Below are 20052 nucleotides of genomic sequence, written 5' to 3'. Positions count from 1 at the left end.
CTGAAGGTGTGTTATTGATTACTAACAGCTGCACTGGTTATCACTGCTGAGAATTGCTGGCCACAAAAACTTCGATATGAAAAATACATACAACTCCCCTTGCCTCTCTCTCTCTGCCAACAGAAAGAAGCTGAATTATGAGTCAGGGAGCACAGAATATCCATGAGTGCAGAAGCAGAGATCACTAGCATCTGATGCTCTGCCTTCAAGTTCATTCTTCAGAAAATTGATAGAGGAAGATGGAAAAGAGACAGGCAAATAAATGACTGAAAGGGAAAAGGGCAAGAAATGAACTGAAGTATAGGGGCCAATCCTGCTGACTGGATACAATTGACTGATAGCCCAGAGAGACAGGCACAGAAAAATGTCCAAATATAAAGAGTGATCTTCCTTTAATATCAGAAAAATTCTTGTTTTTATGGACACAACTCTGAGTTGTTTACTCAACTCGGTCAAGCACTAAGAGCTTTTTACAGGCTGATGGGCTACACAGGTTTATCAGCTGCTAAGGTAAATAAAATCTAAGTACCTGTTGCTAAGAAGTGCCTGCTCGGTTCATTTTTTCTTCTCCCAGAAAAAAATACAAGTTTGCCTTCCCTTTATACTAATTTCACAGACTCCCTTCCACAGTGAATCTTACCTTAAAAAAGCCTGACATGAACCAGCTGGAACAGGTTGCATAGGCCAGGGGTCCACATTGCATAATACTGAATGAAGAATGAAATCAAGCAGATCAAGAAGTACCATGGTTGTAAAAATGGAACTGTTGAAACTTTGCTATATGTAAAACTCTCTAGAAAAGACAAAGAAAACTGCTGAATATGTCTACAGCACTTTATTTGAACCCTAAGATGGATGACAGTAAAATGTCAATGTTTCATGCTGAATTTGCATCTTTTCATCAGGTAATTCTGGTTAATGCTACTGCTGTACATAACAGTCATCCCCATGAACAGCACACTGCACACCATGTACTTTATCATGTGGATTAATGCAAGTTTCCAGCTGAGGAAGCCGAGCTGATTTTAAATGTAACATTGAACAGTGCAGTTCAGGATCATTGAATAGGGATGAAAATCTGCAGAGAAATTTATTTTCTGTTGACCATGTTGTACATGTTTACATGAAGAAAAAGGATGAACCCAGAGAGCAAAGTGCAAAGACAGGAAGAGAACCTGTACTCACCAATCTGCAGACTTCATTCCATCTGCTGAACTTTTCTTATGAGCAGTCTCTCATCATCCTCTAACATTTCACAGGTAGGAAACCATCAGAAGAAATACATCCCTCAGCCATATAATTTCCTATAGGTGAAACTTTTTGAATTAACATTTTATAAAGTGGGTGTCACAATCCCAGCTTGTTATAATTCTGGAAAAAAATTCCCTCTAAGCTTCATAGATTGTTTGGAGTTCTGGTGCATGCTAAATTGCAAATTTTTTCCCTTCTAGTCACCAGTTCTCAGGAAGCTATCGAAGTCATTTATATGTGTCTTAAGGTTATACACTACTTACAGACATTGTGATAACTTCCAGTCTGGCACACAGCTATTACATAAAATTAGACATGTAATTAAAACTACGTTACTTCAATCACTTTCAAATATTTTCTTTAAATAACATTTTAACATTTTCTCTCCATTAATGAGAAATTATGTGGTTTGAGTACAATAGAGAAATGATTGCTGGTGTAAGTGTATGGAAGCTGTTTGGTTATAGCATATATGTAGTTAACCAGTTTGTGGAATTCAGTAACTTCAATCACCTCACAAATGGGAGAAAGGATTACACGTTAGATAAAAATCCTATTCCTATCTGGAATTTGCAAGACATTTGAATGCACAATATTTTGCACTGGCATGTGCGAAGGTTGCTCTGTAACTGAAGGTTTGGAAGTGATTTGAGGCTGTATAAAGTGGTGACTGGACATTCTTCCTGAGATAAATGCAACATGTGGATCACAAGAAGCAAATACAGAAATGCCCAAGAAGAATAATTTGCCTTAAAAAAAAGAAAAAAGATTGCCAATAATCTGCAGTACAGAAGTGGTAGGTTAAGACATTAATTATGTAAGGGTACATTTTTTAAGGTTTTTCATAAAACTGAATTTCTTCTTGGCATCTTCAAATTTCTGGAGTAATCACAAGTCCATTATGAGAAACAAGTCAAAACCAAGTTTTCCTGAGTGATGGGTGCAGGAAATTTTACTATATAACACTTACTTAATTGTTAGAAATAGATCTTAGCATATACAGAAGACACACTGCCTAGACAGGTATTTCCTATTCAGTCTTCTGTGGAAATTTCAATTTTATTTTTGGAATCATAAAATGATATAGTTTAGAAGGACCTTTGGGAGTAATCCATTCCTACTCTTAACTCAATACAGGAATAACTTTAAAGTTGTCTTTGAATTCTTCATGATCAACCCCCATGTCTTCTTTCCTAAGATATGAATCTATTAACAGCAATCAAGAAGTACTCATAAAAAGTTCAAATATGTTATTTTGTATTTGTTAACAATGAATTTGTCCAACTCTAGATTTATTCATTCAACAACCCCATAAGCTCTGGAGCTTATTATCATTATGAGTAATACCTGCTGGAGAATTAAAAATTAAAGCTACAATTCCTTACAAAAGTTCATCAGGTGGATCAGCAAGGATATGAATCAGTTATAAAAATAGGAGTTTTAATGGCATCCTCCCACCATGTAAAGGGAATCCTGGTTGAATATGCAGTATGGATTTTAAAAAGTGGTTAGTAAAAATATTTATAGTAAATGACAGTATGACAAGTTTTGACTTGACACAGGAAACAGACAAATGCAAAGGAATTGCAACTTCACCTGTAGTGCAGAATTCTCCCTATTAGGAACTAACACAGCTGTGAGAGATACTGAAGGTAACAACCCCCAGAAAAATGCATGAGGAGAGGAAAGGGGAAGTAAATAAACATAAAAAAGGTATAGTAAACAAATGTAAAAAAAATGGGAAGTTAAAAATTGCAAAAAAAGAATGATTTGGATTTGGAAGATGATTGATTGCAAGGTCACCTAAACCAGGAAAAGGTTATTTGAGATACTGTCAGGCAAGGAAAAGAGATGTATTAGTGTTTTTTTCAGAGGAGCACATTTAAACAATAAAAGATTCTATGAGTTTCAGGGGTGACTGCTGTGTATTAAAAAAAAGGCAAAAAATATAAAATCTCCCCAAAACAACACTAGAAGGCTATTTTTGTCCAAAAGTGTTTGTGCTTAGTGGACCCATATCAGTACAGATGTGTGAAATAAAAAGCATGATGCTTCCATAAAACTGTCTTTTAGTGCAGACAGAGGCTTCATTAGGGTAGATTTTGATGTAAACGGGCAACTCCAAGGTCATAAGGCTAAGGCTGTTTCACATGGAAGAAAAATACCTGCTGTAACAGCTGATGGGATTTTTTGGGTGGGGGTCAGAGGGATCAGAAGATAAAGCCAGATGGTATAATCTATCTTTGTTTAGCCATTAAAACTGTATCTCCTTTACAACAAGAAAACAATGGATATTAAAATAGCAGGAAGAAAACCAGGAAATTCCTGAAATAAAGAATTAAATTATAAAATACCATAACTCACGGGCTTGCAAGAATTTCCATAAAAGTGAATGTTGGAATGTTGTCATTCTTTTAAAATGCCAGTTCAAGAGAAAGCAATGAGAATAAATGCCACATTACAGATTTGTTCAGCCTTTATTGCTTGATATCTTAAATTGGGAGGTTACAGATCTAAATATTACCAACAAAAAGGTCTGAGGCAAAGTCAAAGTCTTTTAAACCTAATTAGTGTCACAGCTTTCAAAGCATTTGAAGATTTCTTTGCTTAGTAAGGTTGATTAGCTTGCAGCAGAAACTCCTTCCACCCACCATCTCCCAAGATACCATGAGATGTCTTTGTATCAAGAGCGCTTTGTGCTGCAGTTGCTCCATTAAATGCGTACTTACACAACAAATAATCCCTCTCAAAAGTTCAATAGATACTTGATGACAAGTGGGGTCCTCAATTACATCATTAACTCACAAGACACTTGTTAGCCAAAGACTAAACAAAGTTTCCTCTTCTATGTGCATGTGAGCACACGGGTACCCATGTTTGTGGGTCTTTCAGAAAATCAGAGGAGATTTGATGCTGCTTTTATCGTATGTTTAATGACAAATGTTAACGCAAATGAGCTTGAGCTTCTAAAGCCCTTTTCTGGATGTTATTGCTATACTGCAGTAGGTCATTACTGGTGTAAAAATTTGGCATATATTCCTTGGAAAACTCACAGTCAGTTACTTTTATCAACCACCATTCCAATTATTAGTTATAATGTGCCTAGATGGCTTTGAGGAAATTCAGTCATTTTGGGTAAAAAGCTTCATGGGCTGCCACCCAAGCTGCACAATGGTCTTCAGTACATTTCTGGGGAAAATAGTGATAATCCCTAATGAGAGCATGCCTTTGATATTTGAACGAGGTAGTAATAAAATCAATAAAAATAAAACACATTAAAATAAATAAATAAAAGTTAATGAAATTAAAGGGGCTCGAGGTGTTAGAGAATGTTTATTAATCAAGCCATATTTACAAGAAGCTTTTCCCTGATGACTTCTAGTTTTTCTACAGCTGCTGCTAATTCAGTGTTAGCCTGAGCCACTGCACAATATTTTGGTTCTCTCTCACAATACACCTTGAAAAAGACATATCACATTAGTACATTAGAGAAGAAATTGGTCCCATTTTATCACAAAAATTACAAACTATTCCTGATGAAAGACTTTAAGATAATCCCAGTAGTCTTTCATTACATATCTTTGTTTTAGACCCATTTTTCTACACAACAGTGAGGCAGGCAAAGATTTCTATCATTACTGACTACAGAAGATTTTATGATAATCTATAGAAGAACACTTTTCGCAAACTAAATGCCATCTTAGTGGGTCTACTCTCCAACTAGAATTAAGTTATAGGTATCACTTTCATGATTTTAGAATACAGGTGGAAATGAGACAGTCATTACACTTGAGTAGATTTTATCTACAATTGATAAGTTCTTTACTGTTCAGTAATTAAATGAGCATGCTATAATGCTAGGATGAATGGAGAAATCCTGCTGCCAGGTGCTCCAGGGAATCACAAGTGATAAGCCCTGTCTCATACTCCAGACAGCCAGAGCCAGGATGGATGTTTCAAGTGAAACATGTACATCTGGAGAATATTTTCCAACTGTTGCATCGTAATGACAGCTGAAAAATTCTGGACAGCTACATCTTTTTTACCACTTCCTAATAAAAGGAAATACATGCATACATACTGCCAAGTACTGAACACTTCCCACTTGGTCTCTGGTGGTTGTTACAAGCTCCCCAAAACATTAAGCTGAGCCTAATAAAATAATAAAAAAAATCATTATTGAAATTCCCCCACTAGGGCTAGTTCAAGAGCTGATATATACATACCTCATTGATTTTTACTGTATTGATGGCCCAGGAACAGAGACCACCTGCTGCAAAGGATTCTGTATGAACATAATTTAGTTTGAAATGTGGATCCTTCAAGTAATGTTACTTGGCGACCTTCAGACAATGCTGAGAAATATGTTCCTTATCATAGTTGATTAAATCTTGCCAAGAGTCATCAACCTATGAGAAGTTCTAGTGCATATAATGTGCAATTTTTTTGAGAAGCAGAAGCTAAATCCTACTTTCACCTCAAAGGTAAAACTGGAACCCTGCACTCGCTAATTGATTTAGAAATGTTGTTCAGTACAAGGCAAAAATATTTTCCCCAAAATACAGAAGTATTCACTGTCACAAATACAATCTGTGATTTATGTCTTGCTTGGCAAATTAGGGGGAAATTGCATAAATGTAATGGAATGTTCTCCCTTTCGTTTTCTCCTGGTTCTGCATTCAATAAATCCCAGTGGTGCTCAGGCTGGCTTGAGTTTGTCACCCAAGGTACACAGAAAAGAGTGATGCAGAGTCAAATCTTCTCCCCCTAAATTCAACCTGCAAGAAAATGAAGATGTGACTTATTTTCTTTTTCTCTGACTCTCTTTTTTGACTATTTTCTTCCTCCATCTCAGATATTATCTGATGTCCATTTGATATTTCCCTTTCCTATAAAGAGTTTTGCGGCTTTCCACCTTGCATCCTTAGGCCCTTTCCCTTAATGTGACAAATGTTGGTTTTGGCTGGGGTAGAGTTAATGTTCTTCACAATGGCTGGTTTGGAGATGTGTTTTGGATTTGTGCTGAACACAGGGTTGATAATGCAGAGATTTTTTGTTCTTGCTGAGCAGGGCTTGAGCAGAGCCAAGGCCTTTTCTGCCTTTTGTACTGCCGTGCGGGTGAGGCTGGGGCTGCATGGGAGGCTGGGGGAGACACAGGAGAGTTTCAAATCTTAATCAGTGACACAGACAGTGGGATCAAGTTCACTCTCAGCAAGTTTGCAGATGACTCCAAGGCGAGTGGTGTGACTGCCGTGCCTGAGGGATGGGGTGTTACCTAGTGATGCAGGGCAGGAGAGCAGGTATCTGTGCCAAAAAGCTGGGGGATATTAGGGCAGTGTGTTACTCCCGAGGAGTGACTGAACACAGGGGGGAACTCAGTAGCCCATGCCACTGCAGTAGGAAGCTGCAAGCCTTTCATGATCTAGGTTCAAATGCACAATCTGGTGCTAAACAAGAGAGTAAAGACTTTTTGCTAAGATTTTGAGACCCATCAACTTTTTTCCCTCCCTGCCCCTTCTTCCCCTTCAAAGTGTTTTCTTTTAGATAATTAGAGGAAATACCAAGAAGACAATGACTGGTTCAGTGTTGCACGGGAGCTTTCCCTAAATAGCAAAATATTCACTCTAGTTTTGAGGTATAGGAAAACATTTAAAATTTGTCAAACCAGCCTCCATCTTTTGCCAAATTTGCCTCCTTTTTATTTCTCAAGTCTGAAACCACAGGTCACAACAAGGGAGGGAATGGGAGAAATGGAAATATCCTATATGGAAACACTGTACTTAATCTCAGGTTTGGAAATTGAATAATCATCAGTTCAAGCAGCTTTGTCAAGGCACTTATTTTGTCTTAACAGTGACTTAGATCAGTGACTTTACATCAGTTAACATCAGTCTTACATGAAATCTGAGTGCCTCCACAACTTTCTGCAACAATTTAATTACCTGTTTAAAAGCAGATTATGATTTCATTGGTGCAAATTTATGTGGGAGAGTAAACCTGGGGGGCATTCTGTATCATCAGCAATTGTGTATTTGGAAGATTAACATGCACACTTTTAAAGATACATTGCCTGAGGCTGAAGTCAGTTATACTTGGTTCATCCTTATCCTTGTACCTCATGCTCATCTCACAGACTCATTTCCTGTCAGGTCTTGCTTAAACCTAGTTTAATTACAGAGAAAGAAGATATTACAGTGATCAAGATGTTAATACTTGTATCAAGCACTCTGCATTGGCAGTAACAAGCCTCTGTAAAAATTTAATACCCTTACAAAACCTGTTTCTAAAATTGTTGGGGACATTTTCCATGTTCACATTTATTTGATAGGACACACACAGCTACTGTCTGTGGGAATAACAAATATTAAAAATCAATTTGCATTACATTATAAATGACAAGTTACTAATCAAATGACAAGTTAACTATGTCTCTCATCTCCTGTGATGAAGTTTTTATAATTTGTTCCTAATCCTCAGCTAGTGTCACTGTCACACATGTACCTACACCATGATCTGCACGTTTTTTGTCTTTAAAAGGGTATGTCCTGTTTTAAAAGGCAATGGCATGTGCACCTTCCCGTGTAAGCTGCTGACAACATTCAGAGCACAATAATGGCCACCAAAATGACAGCGGTGTTACTGCCCACTATTTTAAAACCTTGCCAGTGTCATTTTCATGGTAAAACCCTTCATTATTACTATACAGGTGTGCAGCCCTGCCACAGTTATGTGGAATGCAGACTGACCTAAATTTCCTAATAAGTTGGATCTAAAGTGATTTCCATTCTTCACCTATTCTTTTTAAGTAATACTTCACTCCAAGTCAATGCCTCCGAGGTATTTATTTGCTTAAGGTTGTAAAACTCAAAAAGCTCTTGTAAGCTCCAATTTAAAATCTATAGAACAGGAGAGCAAAAATAATTTTTTAAAGGGTGACATTTTTTAATCAATTAGGAAGAGTCTTCACAAATTACTTAGCTTAAGATGTATTCTCATTTGCTGGGGTTTTTTTGGTAACAAAAAATGAGAGAAGATTAGTGTTTAGAAACTATCATTAGCCTTATGAAACAGTTTTAGATTAATGTAGCACAAAATGACACTTTCATTTCCAATGAAAACATTTCAGAAGTGCAATAAAGCAATGAACAGTGGCGTACAGTAATCATTAGTGTCAGGCGCTGAACTTCATCCCTGAAACAAAGTGGCCCAAAGATGTGATTATCTCACAATAATCACTCTATGTGTTTCACCTAGCTGCTTAATGAAGTAATTAAAATTGTGTTAAGGGTGTATTTTGAACATCCAAATTTATCAGAAGCATATGGAACCAATAAAGAAAGAGCATCACATGGAAAGTGCTTGGTAGGATGTTGAACTGTTGGATCCCATTTGTACAAGTTTAATTAATTGCACCATTTAGACTTGAAACTTCATGGCCATTTTTAAGTCCTATGCGAGATATGGATCAGCAAAAAGCTGAAGTTCGCATAATCCAGAGAAATATAAAGGTCCTGATCATGTCTTCATTTATCTCAGTATCAAAAATTACTTTTCTCTCAGTAAAATTAGGATTAGACACAAGGTTTTTGGAAAGGCATTAAATATCATCTGGTGGTAAGTATTTAAGAAACAGAATAGAAGAAAATGAGAGGCCATTTTGAATGTTTAGACAGGACAATCCTTCCTGCTGATCAATATCTGGAAACTACAAAATCTTTGGAAACTTGAAGCTTCCATATCTCAAAATCAGGCTATTAACAACTATTACAAGTCAATTATGAACTTTTTTCTGCACTATTGGTCAATGACACAACATACGAGAGATTTTGTAGCCAAATCCCAGATTTGAATGAGCCTTCCAAACTCTAAAGGCAGAGGAACTTCACTTTACAGCACTCCATACTACTGGTGCTTTATTTCAAAAGACATGCTTGCAACTGTAGATGGAAATGTTAGACTCCTGATGGAATTATGCATTTCTGTTCATTCTGCAGTGAACAGTAAAGCATGTGAGCCTCTGAGTTTCCAACACAGATGTTGATAACTCATGCTAATAGGCTGAACTGGGAGAAAAAGAAGGAGAGTCAATGCTGAAGGCACATATTGTCAGGAATGCTATTATAATCTTAAGATTCAAGGTTTATACCTTGTAAAATGGTGGAATGAACTGTATCAATTGAGTTTTTCAATTTACCTAGAGCCCCAAAGCCTTTAGAGACCTGAAGTGTTAAGATATGACTCTTTGACTTTACTGTATTACAAATAGGTCTGATTCTCAAGATCCACATCCATTAAATGCTTGAATGAGTTCAGTATTTATTGTTCTTTCATCTCATTAAAACAGCTAAAAGGTTAGGAAAAGGCATGATGTAAAGAAAGGTCAAGTGGTAATCATGGTGTGAAATGCTGTTACATATGTAAGTATAATAATTCTTTAGACTTATGCTCCCTGGAGAGGAAGTTGTTCAAAACTGTTCACCTAAAAAGGTTTATTTTGTGTTAAATATAGCTCAACATCAGTAAATAGGAGAATTAGACTGACCTTTAGCTCCTCTGCATCTGCAATGGCCTTTTCTTGGCTCAGTTTCTCAGTCTGACACCCTATCTTAGCAATCAAAGCTTCAGTACCTTGATTTTTCAGTTGCAGTTCTGCCTCTTGAGTAGCAAGTTTGGATTTTAGATCTTCTACCTACAGGGTAAAAGATAATGCATTATTCAGAACATTAGGAGTAGTTCTGAGATCCAAAAGCTGAACTGAAAACAAAACTCATGTTTTGTGGGTCACTAACAAGCAGCATTGTCTTTTCATTTTTTAATGTTTTTTCCCGTTTGTACCCGACAGAATTTTGTGGACATAAATGATTTAATAATGGCAGCCTAAGCACACCCACCACAGACCCCAGGGCTCACCTGGGATGCTCAGATGTCTGTCCTGCTGCTGAGGCTGGGGCTGCAGTCAGATATTGCAGCGGTGCAAAAGAGGCGCAGCTGCTGCCCGGGGCAAAGGCGCCAGTGCAAGGGCAGAGGGATGCCCTGAAAAGTGCTTGGTATTCACTCTGAGCACATAACTCCAGCAGAGCCTTAATGAAAGAATGAGGCACACTCAGAGACTGCTGAACAAAAACTACCTGTTATTGTGCTGAAATAGCAATTCATTGCCTGCCAGTTGAGAAGCTCATATAAAAATATCCAGCAACAATATCTCCTCACATATAAAGAAACTTTTTCAAATAACTGTGAGTTTGGTTTGGTTTGGGTTTGTTTTGTTTTTCTGCTAACCTACCAATCATTTTGTCTGGCAGCTAATCAAGATATATTTTAACCAGAGGAGTCTTGGTAATCTGATCTGGATAAAACAAAGTGGAAGACAAATGTTAGAGGATTTAAAATTTAATCATACAGAAGCTGTTGAGGACTCTCCTGATTTGGTGGGCTCCTGAAATCCTACAAAATGAATTTTCAAAATTTGACCATTTGATTTGACAGAGCTGTAATACTGAATTTTACCAGACGACTGTAGAGATCCCAAATCTCTCCACTTATTTATTGTTCAATTTGTTTGAGCTGACTTTATGTCTTTTTCTTTAAGGAAAATACTAAACAATGCTTCATTTGATATTCTTCTGTAAAGCTCCAGAGTGCAGGGTAAAAATGGCTCAATGTTCAAGTGCTTGGCTAGAGATAGTGCCTGGAGCTGTGGGTCTGTCAGCCAGAACAGCATGCAGCACATGAAATTGTCCAATTACCATTTGGTCCTCATCAAATTAGAAATCAGAGAAAAAAGAACATGGTAATAATTTACTACCAGGGGCTACTTTATTAAAAACAGACTTTAAAAACTCAGCCACTCTTCTCTGTTGACCATTTTTTGGAAGGCCTTCAGCTGACCAAGTGGGAATAAGCCAGCCAGCTCCCATTATTAACCTCATGCAGCAGCACCAAGATGCAATGTTATGCAAAGCCTGCAGCTGAGCAGTTCATTTGCATAAAAGCACACAGAATTTTAGTTTTTAATAAAGAAATCGCTGGATTATGGTTTGTCTTCAGAATTTGCAAAGGGGATTAGGGAACACGTGTGTGGGTGGGATGGGGTCAAGGTTTCTAAGCAGTTTCCTCTCCTTTCTGTCTTTGTGGGCTGGTCAACCCCCAATGAACTCTAAGCAGAAGCACTGACTGGGGCGCAGAGGCACTAGCCTCACAAGCAGGGGACAGCACCCCATGGAAAGGCTTCACACATGTTACTCCTGCTTTCATTACCCCTCAAAATTCACATGTATTGAGCTGCTTCTTCTCTTTCTCTTGGATTTAGCTTTTACTGAGGCACTTGCTTCCCTCCCACCATTTTACAGTAGCCCCACTACATTCCCCCTACCTCTAAACTTTGTCCTTGCTTAAATAGATTGTCTCCTGTCTCCAAAGGCAGCTAAAGAGCTCAAAGAGCTTCTACTAAAAAAAAAAAAAAAATGGGGGGGGGGAAATATATATATATATATATATATATATATAAACTCCAGCTTCAAAAATCAGGTAGTGTCAATGAAACGTAAAAATGCCACTCCACAACTAATCAGTCTAATGAAAAGGTGATGATGATTTGCAATAAAACAAAGATTATTTATAAAGAATGAAAGAAAATGATGTGACTTTCACAGTTTACCTGGAAAGCTGCTGGCTTCCCTCTTTCTGAAGAAAGCTTCTGCATGCCTTTACCAAGTGTTCCATGTGTCATGACAGCCTCTTGTTTTGTATTTTGTCCAGGAGGACATTATAAAGCATGATTTACTTCAGAAAACTATTTGGAGTGGTGCAGTTGTACTGCCTATTGTACTTGGCACTCAGGACATTCACACTGGTGCAGGCAGAAGCCATAAAATCCCCATAAACTGTGGAGTTCTGGATGAGTTGCTGTACATACCCAAGGAAAAAGAACAAATGAAAACACAGGAACAAAGAAATGCGTCCAAAACTTATCTATAGAAGTTGTTTCTAAGGATGGCTCATTCACAAAACTCTCCTTCAATCTACCTTAAATATAATGCTGTCAGCATGTAAAAAGCATTAAAGCAAAATGAGCCTTCCCCAGCTGTTTTGCATGTAAATTAATTAATTTTGCACTGGCATTCATCATCACCACAGAAGCTCAGTGCTTCAACATACTTTATTATTTTTTTAATAAACACTCCCAAAAACTAGGAACAGAGATTAAACCAGTTCACTATACTGCTACATGCAGAGTTAATATTCTACGGATTTTCTACTTCACCTCTGGAACTCCTGTTGAAGAGAAATTCTCTGTAGGTTAAAGAAATACAGCAGAGCGGTTGCTCTAATCACACTGGTCCTCACACACTTCATATATCATCAAATTCCTCTTTGGAGTGAAGTGTATTTTTGCCATCAGCTTCAGTTTTAACAGAACTGGACACCACAATTTATATTTCCAAAGTTGTACCACCCCTGCTTATCTGTGCTTCAGAAAGATAGACTAACAAACTCTAATGAGGGCAGGACTTAGACCACTGTGGAGTTCTCCCCCTAAAGCTGAGCCTCTAGATACCATGAAATGTCAGAAAATCAGCAGCATTTATGTGCTAAAATTACCTTCTATCGACTTCAAGGGGTATTAAGCAGAAAAGTAGCTATTTCTCATGGAGTTCAGATTCACTGAAGAATCTGTGAGAGGGGAGGCTCTTCTCTATGTGCCAGCCAGGCATCAAACCACCAGCCACAGCCCCAGCTGCCAGCAAATCTCAGCACACTGCAGAAGGGGGCCCAGAGCTCTGGTGTGGCCCTGTGGTGGGTCCCACACAGCATCACATGGGGCTTCTCTCTCACCACAGAGACCAAAAGGCAGCTGGAGACCGGAAATTTCTCTTCACATACTATGTAAAAATCAAAACAGGCCAGGCACATTTAAAACAGCTCCAGATGGCCATTGAGTCATGTGTTCTGAGGAAAATGAAGAGATAAAATGCCTGTCTTTATTCACCTCTGACAGCAAGAAGGGGGTTCAGGATCAAAGTTCAAAGGTCCATTTTCTAAATTGGTTGAAAACTGGACTAGCAAGTACAAGACATCACCCCAGTCCTTTGAATTACAGTATGCTTTCCCAGGATAAACAAATAGGAAATCTTCAGAATTAATTTTTGCTTGTTTCAAAGGACCCTATCCACATATACTAATAGCATAAATTCACATACATGTCTAAACAAGAGTACTGTATGCAAAATTAAAAGGGAAGTACTAAGAAAACCCATTTAACTCCATCACTGTAACTAACTTTCATTTTGTCCTCTATGACTTCTAGCACACTTAAACTTTATCATTTGTGGAGTCACATCTCCCTCATTTTAATGATTATTTATTGCATTCTCTACAAGACGAAGCCAGTTCAATTAATCAAGGGAAGCCTAAAAATCAATTAATATGAATTAAATGAGCTACACCAACTCTTAGGAAAGTCACACATAATTTACCAAAGCATTGTCAATAATGCTTAGGGAACTTTGGGAAAATTGCTCATGAGTGGCTGTTGATGCAGTCAAATGTTTTAAGCCTACATCATTAATATTACAATCAGGTTGATGCAGAAAGGCTTGCCATTTTTCTCAGTAAGAAAACTCATTATTTCCTTGTGCCTTTTCAGAGCTAGTTTAGTAGAATACTTATTTCACCTGTGATCAGTAAAACAGAAATTAAAGCAAGAACTAAATAAAGAATGATTTGCATTTAGGGAAAGCAGAGGCAAATTGCTCTACAAATAGGAAAAAACCAGAACATCATTAGTGGAAGCAATGTAGTATAAATTCATCTTTTAGAAAATAGTTTGTAAAAGCAAGGCTAGTCAGCAGGAATAGACATTTTATGCAGATTTGAGCAGCATTTAGCTTCCAACTGAAATGTATTTCAGCCCTTTTCTCCTTTTTTCATTGTTTGCGACACACACGCACCCTGCAGTACAGCCCTTCCCAGTGAAAGACAACCTCCTCACACATGATCCTTATGAGAGGTCTCTACTCAGCAGCCCTGAAAGGCCGTCTAACAACAGTTTCATTTGTAAATCAGTGAGGGACGGAGTGGGTTCCGGTGGAGCTGGAAGTGGCCCGAGACAACTCGTCTCAATGGGGCAAAATAACTATTGTTATGGAGCTTAACAAAATGGCACAGCATGGGAGCCACGCCGAGCCAGAGAGCAGCTGGTTGTAATTCACACTGGTTTTCAGAAAACACTAATCGTTCCCGAACAGACCTCTTTGAGGATTGGTCTTCCCTGCATTTTCAATTTGTCACTTTCTCTTATGATAAGGTCAGCGGTGACAGCACTTCCTGACATTAACAGCTGTGGCTTTTAAAAGGGTCATTGTGGAACTACTAATTGCAGTAATTTCATTAGCATAAATTATTTATTCTGCCATTCATTTATCTCCAGGATTTTTTTTTATAATACTACATTGTACTTTTCAATATATGCCCATTCAGGGTTGTAGGCAAAGGAAATTATTATTGCTAATTTGGCCTTCTTTATAGGGGGAAAAAAAAAAAAGCAAACAAAAAAGAGTTGATACAGTAACAAAATCTGATTTAACAGCAGTTCACTAGAAAACATAAAGTAGCTTGAAGCCAAAAATGAAGATTAGGCTGGTACAAATCAAAACCATTCATTAGTGCTAAAGACAACTGAGCATTAAACCTATATACATTTTGAAAGAAAATATGAGGGTGAAGTAGGCTCATTCTTCTACAAGCTCTCTACTCTAGGCCTTGGCTGATTGACTTTAAAAAAATCCTCAAGGCAAGTTACAAATAGTTTATACAGGAATTTTGCCTGCCTCCTCTCTCTACCTTTTCTCAGGATGTAAAATAGTCATTACTATCAAATATATAAATCTTAATTCTTTGCAGTTAGGTTGAGCTAGCTGATACACGCCAAGTGAAGAACAAAAAAGACCAATACCACTGAAAATTAACACATGTTGCAGGCAATTATCAAAACTGAGGAAAAAAAGCCAAGTTGACATTTGCTAGAAGGAAAAGGTAACCGGGAAGCATGAGTGGGTGGACAGGGCAGAGTTTTAGAGGCAAAGAGAGAAAACTAAATTTTACTCCAGGTGGCCTTTTTGCCACACTGAATGTTGTAAAGTATCTTGGAGTATGATGAACTAAGAGCATAATGAATTTATCCTTGGTATGCTTAACAGTGGGTGCTAAGCAGCAGAAAAGCAGCATAAAAGACAGCAACAATAAAATACTCAAAGATCATAAAGATGTACACGGTTGTTATTTTCAAAGAGGTGAATTAAAGAATCCTGATTCTTTTATTCTGCACTGAGTGATATGTGACACCGGATGAAAGTAAGAACGGGAGGGTGCCTGTGATGCTGAATTTGGACACAGATTATTTTAAAACACTGTAGACCATATCTTATATCAAATGAGGTATAAAAGCACCTTTGTAAGTTCATGAAGCTCAGTACATGGATTTCAGAACTGCTACACCCTGTTCTTTTCTTGTGCTCCTTTAAAATGAAGCTTAGCAATTTCAGTACTGAAACAGGAGAGGGCTCTTTTCCTCTCCTCTCCTCCAAGAAATCAAAGACATCAGAATTGATAAAATTTCTGATACTTTCCATTTCCCTCCAAATACCTCTGAACTCACTGTTTCTTGTCATTGACCCACACATTTGGCCTGTGTCCTTCCAGGTGAAAAGAGTCTTGCAATGCCTGCTTCCAACAGGCACCACGATTAGGGGGGATCGCTATTCCTTCTGTTCAGACACTTTCACCCAGGGTAAAAAGGATGTTCACAGCAGCACCCTTCATAGAACATACTGACCATGCTACTCACCATCTCCCTGCTGAGCTCAACCTAAACCACTTCTTTCCCTGGATAAACTGTATCTTCCAGAAGGGCAATTGTTTTTTGAAAACAAAGAGCTAGAGGAAAAGAAAAACCCAAACTAAACCCCCCAAAACTTCCTTGTCAATTCCCATAATCACTGGGAGTTTTTTATGGTTTTCCTTCAGCGTTTAAACTCAGAAACTGTCCATTTTTTATTAAAGCAATATAAGCATGATGCCATATTTGTATTGAACTTTTAAGAGAAAAAAACCCCCCTCATTAGCTTTATTTCAAGCTACCCTAACTAAAGTTAATCTGTAATATTGTTATACAGAATGAAACAAAAAAATCCTTTATCAACTACTATTGCTCAATTTTTTTGGAAGTGTGAAAAAGACAATTAGGAGCTAAGTGTCAGTTATGCCAAAATAATCAGATAATAAGCAGATAATAATCAAATAATAAGCAGACCTCACACAGCTGATCAATGATAAGGAACAGCCCAATCCAGGCACAGGTGAGCACTAGCTAACAAGAGTTCTGGGCTGAGAACAAACAAAGGACTTTCCTGAGGTATCTAAAATAGAGCAAGCAAAATGAAACATTAACACACCAGCACTAGAGAGAAGAAAAGAACACCACCTCCTATAAATCTTTGATGGAGGGGGAATGGCAGACTCCTAAGATTCCCTCTTCTTCAGGATGGTCTTTTCCACCCAGCCTCTCTCATTCTTTTGATACCCTAATACATCTCTGCAATTGTCCTGCTTCCCCTCCCTTTACTAACTTGGTCATTCTCCCTTGACTTTCCTTTTGCTCCTCCTCAGACCCTTTGCTTTGCACATCTCCTACCATTCTGGTTTGGTTTTGCTTTTTCTTCCTGTCCTGTCTCCCCTTCTCTCTCGACCCGTAATACTGACATAGCTTCTCTGTAATCTCCAATGGTTCTGAGTACCCTTTTCTCACCACTTTAAAACCTTTGCCCTGCCTCATCCTATTATTTTTTGCATTCTGCTCTTTGTTTTTTGGTCTTCCCATCGGCTGCACATGACTCATGCACCCAGTACTGCTTTACGTACATTGATGACACAAACCCCTTAATTCCCTGTCAATAAAGTGTCATGTTATTCTGTTAGTTGACATTTACTTCACTTGCTGAGAATCAAACAAGAAAGATACTTACCCAGAGCCGTCAACACCAATGAAAGAAGAAACTCACTAACAGGTGCTAAGATCAGAGAAATCTTTATTAACTAACTAAAAATAAAAGAATTATTGAGGAACATAATGCTTAAATAAAAAATAATAAAAAAAAAACAACAAAAACCACCAACAAAACAAACATCTTCTCTCCATGCAATCACATCTGTTTCTTTCAAATAAAAAGTTGGTATCGCATTAAAAATAAATGCACTTGGTATCCCCCTCCCAGCTCACGAGACAAAAAATAACTACCCTGATGACACTAGAAATCTTTTAAAATAAAGCAGGAGCAGCTGATGGAACATGCAGATGCCAGGTTTATTTTCGAGCATCTCTCCCTCCCCTGCAGCCCTACAGGAGGCATCCGTGTGCCGCGGGAGCGCCGCAGGAGCGGGAGCCTGGAGCGGGCGGGTCCCGCAGCCCCGCACGGCCCCGGGCAGGAGCAGAGCCCGCCCCTTCCCTGGAAGCAGCACCAGACATCCCTTCCCACTCTTTCACGACTATTGCTGCATTTTGTGTGGGTCTGAAAGGAGAGTAAACACTGCAAATGCAGAGCTGCCTGGTGCAGCACTCAACTAAAACCCGACAGCACTTCCTTGGGAATTCCTGAAATCCTCAGTCTTACCCGATTAAAACCCCCCATTACAAATAAATGGTCTCAAATATAATAGCACTCCAGAATGAAACTTCTGCAATGGCAGTCTCTGAAGGAGAGAAAGCATTTTCCAGGTCTATGTGAATAACTCCAGCAGTCTCGCTGCCAGCGTGGAGATTGCTACAGGTTTTCTTTCCTGCTCTGAGAAGGACATCAGAGGCAGCTTGCTAACACTCATAGAAGAATCTGAGAATGTTCCTTTCCCCTGAAAGGAATATTCCTTCCCCTTTCCCCTTCACTAATACATGTGGTTTGTTCGGGTTTTTTTCTGAAAACAAACACGCCACACTCTGCATCAATCAGCAACAAGAAGAGAATAATTGCCCAGATATTTAAGTGCTAAATGGATTTGCCGTGTGGTGCCATGGATTGCCCTTCCAGGGGAAACTTCTACCTGTCTAATTGCTGAATAGATGGAGAAGTCTTTGGTTCACCTGGACTGTGAACAGTAATATTTCAGCCTTAATTGTTACAGCTCTAGTGATTATATTTAACTGCATTGGAAAGGGTTAAATGAACACTGTGTCTATAAGATCCTAAAAAGAACTTATAGATTCCTTCCAATTCTTCTTGAATAGGATTCTGCAAAGACAGTGTTATGAATTATGTGCTTCTCTTTTCCTCACTTCTCTGCCTGTGCTAGACAGCTCCCTGAAATCTGAAGGAATCAGGCAGTGACATACCATTAAAATTCAATTTATAGCAGGGATGAACTTGAACAACACCAAAGGCAGTAAGTATGCAGCAAGGAGTAAAATGAGTGTTGTTTTTTTCCAGCTTATTCAGTTATTGATCTTTCAGTGATCTCCATTGCTTTCTTAGGAAACTGACGAGCTTGAAACTGTACCTCGACCCCCTCAGCTTCCTCAATGAGCCTCCTGCTGCTGAAGGGCAGGGCTTCCCATGGCCACTCAGGAAGCCAGTCAATAGCAGGGCACTTAACTAGGGCTGGGAAGTTCCCAGCTCATGCTCACAGCATGGCAGTGCCAGGACAGGAACACAGGACAATCTGCAGGGAGGAGGGAGGGAACAGGGAGAGAAAAGGATCATAGGGCAACTTGAGGCCATCAAAGAGAGGCATGCAGTGAACCATGGTCCAGCACCAGCCAGTACACAGCTGAGAATCCAAGCCAAATTTGGCACCTAATAAACTTTGTCAGTCAGCAGCCTTGGGCAAATAGGTTTTGCTCCTTTCCCCTTTTACAAACATGGCACCTTTGCAGCTTCCTTCAACTCTCTCCATGTCAATATCAATTTCATAGTTTGATAGCTATAGATGGTAAGGCAGGCACAGGGACTGGCTGGCATGCAGACAGCCAAAAGGGGCACATTCTGCTTGTCATGGTGACAGAAACTCTGTTATTGAGTTATTGAGTTTCTAAATCTATTCAAGCCTCTTTTTGTGCTGTGTGACCCCTCTAAAAGAGCAGGAAGAAAAGGAGATTTGGATCTTAGCTTGCATGGGAATTTTAAGGGATTATTCTTAATAAAAGTGGAAAGACATATATGAAAAGGGGAGGCCAAAATATTGAAGGGAAAATAAAAATGTGACTGGGTCGTGACCAGGTCTACACAAAGCAGCTCACATTTGAGAAGGAAGGTTTATTCTAGTCTTCAGCTGATTCTGTGAACCTACTTATTGCAGTTAGCACATGCTTTGGCCATTGTACATGCTCTTGGTTAATTGGTAAAATGACAGACATCAGGCTGTTAAGACAGGAATGGAGTCTGTCCTCTATGCTTCTTACTAAAGGAACTATTTTTACGGCACAGGGCCTCTCAAACCATATGTCACTGATGTCGTTAATTCCAATAGAAAACATCCAAAAGGTTTCAGAAGAGTTTATAACTTGTCCAACAGCCACAAGAGCTAGGAGAGCCATCCGGCATGCCAGGGAAGTGACAAGATTATTCTTCATTTAGGATAATTGGGAACTGACATTTGTATAAGAGAAAACTGGATTAAAAAGAAGAAGAGCAAAGAATTGAAAGAAAAGAAGTAAAAAAAAGAAGCAATGAAAGTAAGAGGCTGACCTGGCTCAATACTCCACTGAGTTTTAAAGCAGTCAGAAGAGATAAAGTGATGTGAAGATACTAACAATGG

At 38.6% G+C, this 20052-nt stretch overlaps 1 long non-coding RNA gene across 2 annotated transcripts in view; it reads right to left on the bottom strand.

Annotated features, from left to right (window-relative positions):
• Positions 1-5835: 5835 nt before the first annotated feature.
• Positions 5836-20052, bottom strand: part of LOC135443080 (uncharacterized) — a 29976-nt gene continuing 15759 nt past the window's right edge. Inside the window, exons 7-10 of one of the 2 annotated variants that reach the window (XR_010438802.1) lie at positions 11909-12156; positions 10162-10331; positions 9794-9940; positions 5836-6029 (exon numbers count right to left, since the gene is read on the bottom strand). This is a non-coding gene — a long non-coding RNA (uncharacterized LOC135443080). Of the gene's footprint in view, positions 6030-7356; positions 7414-9793; positions 9941-10161; positions 10332-11908; positions 12157-20052 lie in introns of those variants that run through there. The other variant, XR_010438803.1, reaches the window with a different exon arrangement.

This window comes from Zonotrichia leucophrys, chromosome 2, assembly GCF_028769735.1.
Source record: "Zonotrichia leucophrys gambelii isolate GWCS_2022_RI chromosome 2, RI_Zleu_2.0, whole genome shotgun sequence".
Classification (NCBI taxonomy): Eukaryota; Metazoa; Chordata; class Aves; order Passeriformes; family Passerellidae; genus Zonotrichia; species Zonotrichia leucophrys.
This window is presented reverse-complemented; position numbering and strand designations above follow the sequence as displayed.